Raw genomic sequence first — 7,008 nt, 5'->3', positions numbered from 1 at the left:
GTAAGTAGATAGGCTCTCTATATGTGTGTGTGTGTGTGTGTATGTGTGTGTATGTATATATATATATATATATATAGCATGGGATAAAGAATCCGCAAGTGGAGATACACTTCTAAAGACATGTAAATTTACATTTCAGACGGAAAATGAACATGTCTACGTTTTGTTTAGCCTAGGTTATGAATTTTTCCTATCTGAGCTACAAATTGGCGGATGGCCGGAAATGTTCTTCCTGGAAAACAGGAAGGCGGCGTGGCAGTTAGATAATCGCAATTAGCGGGAAGGAAGACATGGGGAGGAGTGGCCCAGGGCGGCGATAGTGCGCGGCCGCCTGTCATTCCTCTATGGCGCGGACAGGGGTGGGTGGGGTGGCGGGAGAGAGCGAGACGGGGCGAAAGCACCTACGGAGTCGAAGCAGACTCCCAGCCCCCAGCGCGCCAGCAGCGCCGCCGCGTCACGTGACCTCGCCAGTTCGCAGTATGGCAGCCGACCCGAGCGGCGGTGTGCGGTAACTCGCCAGTCGCGCGTTGCGGGGAAATACACACTCCCGTGTGCGGTCTGCCAGGGTCCGACGAGGGGTTCGCTTGCGTGCAGGCATGAGCACGCTCGGCCGCTGCCGTAACGTCCGTCGGAGTCGCGTGCCCGACGTGACACGTCTCATCTGAGCGACGCATCGGTCGGGTTTTTTGTTTGCTTGTGCGCCCGAGCCTGCAAAAGCTGCCAAGGCAAGTGAGAGTTGTTCGCTTGGACTGGGAGATACGTGCAAGGAGGATTTTCGCTGCTTCTACTTCTGTGAAATATGAAAATGCTGTGTGTTCCGTGTGGTTTTCCGTCGTTTTGGTTGGTGCAAAAAAAAAATAACAAGGGAGTGTCATGAAATCTAGGTCTAGCGCCCGACCCGGCTGCATTGCATTATTGGCGCGGCGATCAGGGGTATGCATATCTACTTGTAAACTGAAGCTTTTCATTATCGACATGATTGTGTGTGTTGGAAGATATTTAAAAAAAAAAATTAAATAACGAAGTTGTTATGCGGTTGGTTGTGCCAGGAAATGGAGGGGTTTGACAAAGCTGTTTACGGTATTTGTTATTGTCAGTGGGGCAGTAGGCTACCTATCTATCTACATGGGACGGGTATACCGGCGTATTGACCGCTTAATTCGGAATTTCGCAAACGTTGTTCCAAATGTTACGAGGGTGCCATATAACTTATTTGAGATATTTAAATTAATTACATGAAAAAGAGTATTTCACGCAAGGAATATCACATTTTATCAGGCTCGTATTTGTTTGTAAAATAAGCGTGTAAATTTCAAAATTTGATCACTGTCTTCGAGATTTGAATAGTCAACTCGAATATTAAATAATTATATAGAATATTTGTTTTTTTAATCATCCAGCAATTAAATATAATTAGTTTTTGGGTGTGATTTATAATACTTACCAGCGAATTTTGACAAAGTTCCCTAGTCAAGCAAATTTATTACTCGGGCTATATTTTTCACGTTAAGATAAAACAAAAAGCTTTTTTTTTAATCTTACTAACGTTAACAATTTGAGACATTACAATTTTCATTTACATACATCTAAACTTAGCATTAGATCGAAATATTTACTTGCAAAATTTACAGTTTTAATTTTTTATTAGATCTTTGAAACATTTTCAATTATTTCCACTTAAGTCATGCTATAGGCCTATAAATTTTTTAAGAACGTAATTTTGCTTTTTTTTAATTGGGTTTTGAAACACTAATTTTAACTTTTTTACATTTTACTAGCTAGATAATCAAACAATTAGGTATTTTATACTTGGAACCTTTAAATATCTGTTAGATCTATTTATATATGGAATATATTCTAGGCTTTTCTTGGCCTTGGCATCTAAAGGATTTTTTTTGGCAAATGCATGGATTAAATTTGATGCTGGGTGGATTTTGTTTTTGTAGCCAGTGATTCTAGAACTTGTTATTAGAAAATAAGGGATCTTATATTATAAGCACACAAATAGTTATGTTAGGTTTTTATTTATTATTTTGTCTGTACCATAGTGAAATTTAAAAAGAAAACCCAACTCCATTAGGTATTAGCCCCTTTACTTGATATTTCTTTATGAGTGCTACATTTATAATAGGTCTCTAATGTCGGTGGTCAATTAAAAAAAATTGAACTTAACCTAATTGTGTTAATAAAGCCTCTAAACATAATAATTATTGATGTAAAAATTTCAGTCTTTTAAACCACCTAAACTTATAGTATGCTACAACAGTTCTACATCTATAGGACTATTTATTTGAGTAGTGCAAATGTATACAGTGTTCCAAATGGTTTAGCAGTTGGTAATTTGTATAGGTATTGCAATTTATATCCTACTTATTTACATAATATTTGTTTACATCTAACACTGGTGATCAAAGAACAGACCAAATTCAACACCAATATAAAATAGTAGTAAAAAACTAACTTCCTAAATATATCATTCACTTTCATATTAACAAAGCATAAAGTTACCAAAATAATTATAATATCATTTTTAAAATAATTTAGGACATATCTATATACTTTAAGTACATGTATTTAACAAAATATTACTGTAAGTTACCATATTTATGAAATAGCATTTATGATGATAAACAATGGTACCTACTATGAACTTAATTAAATTTTTAATTTAACTTTAGTAGGTACCTACAAGGTTAAACAAACTCAGCAGAAATTTCATGATTTCGACTTTGTAACTTGTTAGCTTCAAAGTTGACAAATTATTCACTAATTATATGTGAATTGAGAAAATACATGACATATTTATGTTAGAAAAATTGGGTTACATGGCCATTTTGTGTACACAAGTACCAATTGAAACATGCCGTAAATTACGAGTATAAAAAAAATTAGGAAAAATTAGTATTTTTGTTAGGCAACCTAACATGGTAAGTCCAACTTCTAAAGAAGCCTACTGTTCATTTTAAATAACCATTAATATTGTAGTAAAAGTAAAGTTTATTATGGTGAGAAACACAATTGGTTTTATTTGTAACAATATTACTGTTTCAAAAAACATCTACTTAATTAGCCTTATATTCCTTATGGAGAGCGAGGTATAATAAATTCTAAAACATAATCAATAAACATTTTTGCCTGATAACCTGTATTCCTTATATACAATTTTATTATAAAAAAAATTTATCAAAATTTAAAAAAAAATTCATTAGTTAATTAGTTATGAATCATTGAATAAACAATAAACCTGTTTGCCTGATTGGCTGTATTCCTTAGAGACAGTTTTATTATAAAAAAAAATCCAAATTAAAAAAAATTCATTAGTTCATTGATGATAGAGTAAATATGCATAAAGTACTAGTACAGAATAAAAACTGAATGCTTTTGAATACATATTCTAATTTTTTCTTTATGTAGTTAGCTAGTATTGAAAATTGCAAAATTGACATATAGGTACTTAAAAGCAGTTCTGTCATTGTTTTAGAATCTGATAAAGAGATTGTATGGCAATAAATAAGGTTATGTCATCAAATTGCTGTTTCCGGTGATGTTTTCTTTACTAATGCAATCTTAACCAAAGGATCCTTTAGTTTAAAGGTTACATTCAGTGAGAAACTAGCCATGAAAGGATATTATTTTAAATTTTTCGACACTTACACAACCTACCAACCAAGAAATACTTTTTCTGTGGCCATTTGTTTGCATGAACAAATCTTTCACATTATATTTTCAAGCAATTTTAATTTTTTACAATTCAAGTTATGTAGGCATTTGATAATCATGTAGACAGCAGTTGGCTGGCTAAGCAACAGAGTATTGTTACATTTCTACTAAACGATAGTGCCATAAACTCCTCAAAGCCCACAAAGATGCTTTAAAGGATGTGAGTTAATTACTTGTCTTTTCATGAAAGGCTGCATCGGCGATTCTGTAAGGATCTTTAACTTACAGCTATTTGAAAGGTCAACAAAAAATGGCTGTAATCCTTTAAGTTTCAAGCCTCAGAAGTATGTATGAAGTTAATATCCAAAATGTAGTTATTTCAAATTCATAAGGGAAGACTATGAATTTTTTCATTTGCATATGGATTAGCAACCCTGGAATTTTTATTGCATCATAACATGTTATCTACCCCAGTAATAATCATGATGGGAGATTGATAATAGGCTTATATCAGTTATGTTTTTTTTGTAGTATTACATACAGTAGCAGTTAAATTCTTGCTTAGTTTGCAAACATTTCAACTGTGTGAGATTCCCTGCTGCAGCCAAGCCAGTCATGTTGGTCTCACCGTGATGTCTTCTTCAATTTTTCAAGATACAGCATGTGCAACATGTAACAGATAATTATTAGAAAATAGGCCTATTATTTCTCAAATTGAAATGTAAGTTACAGTAACGGCTCTTTAATGTGGCACGTTCGGGACAATGGCTGTTCCGGATTAGCCAGTTCCAGGTTATTGAATGTCAGTAATTATAGTTTTATACCGAAGAAAAATCTACATTCAGTACAATAATATTTAAAACAAGTTTCTCAATGGCAAAAAAAAAATATTCATAAGCATTAGGTAGGTACCTACTATAAAAAAATACATATATATTCTGGTGCCACTTTGTGACCATGATTTGAAAATAGTCTTCAAATTATCATTACGGATTAGACACAGATTTACGAGCTTTACTGATTTAAAGCTGGCAGTTGAGTTAAATAAATATAGTTAAAAAAACTAAAGAAACATGCTTTTAAAGATTATCAAACTAAAAAGTAAAAAATAATTTTAAAATTAAATTTATGACAATAGTATATAAGCAATACTAGTATAAATGAGAAAAAAGCTTGAGGCGCTTTGTGCCATATTTTTTGAATATTAAGCGCCCCATGCTTTTTTCTCATTTATACTAGTATTGCTTATATACTATTGTCATAAATTTAATTTTAAAATTATTTTTTACTTTTTAGTTTGATAATCTTTAAAAGCATGTTTCTTTAGTTTTTTTAACTATATTTATTTTTAACTTTTTAGTTTGATATTCTTTAAAAGCATGTTTTTTAGTTTTTTAAACTATATTTATTTTTAACTTTTTAGTTTGATATTCTTTAAAAGCATGTTTTTTTAGTTTTTTAAACTATATTTATGTATAATTATCATAGGGAAATGAGTTACCGACACTACCTATTACCATCTGAGATAACTATTTGGAGTTGCAACGTCACAAAGAAATGGTAAAGTCTCTACGAATCATTTGCAGTTAGATGTATGGATATAATATTAGAATTTACCGGGGAAAAAAAAATAATTTTTTTTTTCGGCGTGGCCGGGAGTAGAACCCATGATCGCTGAATCCGAAAGCTGACATCACAGAAGTCGCGCGCCTTAGACCGCTCGGCTAACGAACGTAATGAAATGGGTGGGACATTTTACAGTGATGAGTCACTCACTCTTAGTCGAAAGAGTTACAGACGGACAGACAGAGTTACAGACGGACAGACAAACATACAGGTGAAGCTAATATAAAGCATGTAAAAATTGCCTGTCTCCATCGGGAAAAAATTTGAATGTGAGTGGCTTGATTGGTGCCAGACAACAGAACATGCTGAATCTAGGATTGATGGATTAAATATTGCCAACTGTAAGAATAACAGTTTGAAAGTTCCAGATTGTTGAAAACACATAAAATAAAACTTAAAATTTGAAGTAAAGTATAGTGGCTTGTAAAGTTTTATTTGTATTTTCAAGGTTTGATTCAGCGCATAGCAACTTGATTAGAAAAAAGTTTTCAGACATTAAACATGTGTATCTATTTTAAGTGCTGTAAAGATTGTTTAGGAGAATTTTTCAGAATGCTCATCAACATGAATTGGACAGTATTGATTAAAATGTCACCGCATCCCAGTTTATAAACTTTAAAAACCACCTGGTGGAATGATTTGATATAATGTATTCTTTAATAATATTATCTGGTAAAATTCTTCACTTAAACAAATTTTATGTTAAAAAAATATTACTTTCAAATGGAACAGTCAATGTTTAGATACAAAGAAATGTTTCTTTACCAGCACCCTTTTGCACTTCGAATTAAAAACTTTCCCAGAGAAACAACCTGCTTCATTGAAGAGATCATTGTCACTGGTAAAAAGATCACATTGGTATTTTATACAAGTGGATAACTTGAATGTCCTATCTATCTTTTTAAATAAATCTATACTGATGGCTCTGTGTGGATAACTTGAATGTCCTATCTATCTTTTTAAATAAATCTATACTGATGGCTCTATGTGGATAACTTGAATGACCTATCTATCTTTTTAAATAAATCTATACTGATGGCTCTGTGTGGATAACTTGAATGTCCTATCTATCTTTTTAAATAAATCTATACTAATGGCTCTGTGGCTGTACACAGTTGTTATAATGTGTAAAATTGATAATATTAAGTTACATATTATGTAATCCGCCAGAAGACAGAGGAATCCACTTGAAAACAATCTGAAAGTGAATGGCTCTATCAATGTCCAATTTCAGAATTTGCTGAACTGATGAATACTGGATATACCTAAGAGCACGACTGTATCTGATAGTCTAACACACATTACAACACACTGTCTGACAGATTTTTAAAACTGGTATATTAGGCTTATTCTTAATAGTTTCTGGTTTTGGCTACCTATGTAAACCACGATCAAGTATTTTTGTGAAGTTTCCCATCTTTTAAAATCGTTATTAAGCTTCAGTAGGTATGGTAAGCTATGCAAAGATGCATGCAAAATAAGTTATTTGTCTGTTTCAAAAGAGGATGTGATAGTAATATTTTTTGCCAGCTGTTTAATTCTCATATTCCTTACTGCCTCTCCTAAGAGTAGACCTTGAAACTGGTCCTGGTTTGGAATAATCTTGCCTGAAGAAAAATGATGTGCGAGAATCTTTGTTTCTTAAGTTGTTAATTTTGTAGAAGGGAAAAATAGTCCTACGTAGGGTAGAAATATACGATATTTGATAGTTAAATAGTGTAT

General features: G+C 32.8%; 1 protein-coding gene across 3 annotated transcripts in view; it reads left to right on the top strand.

Annotated features, from left to right (window-relative positions):
• The first annotated feature begins 426 nt into the window (after nt 1–426).
• The window catches only part of LOC134533984 (protein O-mannosyl-transferase Tmtc3), a 57,938-nt gene continuing 51,356 nt past the window's right edge, over nt 427–7,008 (top strand). For 2 of the 3 annotated variants that reach the window (XM_063371849.1, XM_063371847.1), the window contains exon 1: nt 427–725. The gene's annotated coding sequence lies outside the window, so the exon portion shown is untranslated. Of the gene's footprint in view, nt 934–7,008 lie in introns of all 3 variants that reach the window. The other variant, XM_063371848.1, reaches the window with a different exon arrangement.

Source organism: Bacillus rossius, chromosome 7 (assembly GCF_032445375.1).
Source record: "Bacillus rossius redtenbacheri isolate Brsri chromosome 7, Brsri_v3, whole genome shotgun sequence".
Taxonomy (NCBI): Eukaryota; Metazoa; Arthropoda; class Insecta; order Phasmatodea; family Bacillidae; genus Bacillus; species Bacillus rossius.
This window is presented reverse-complemented; position numbering and strand designations above follow the sequence as displayed.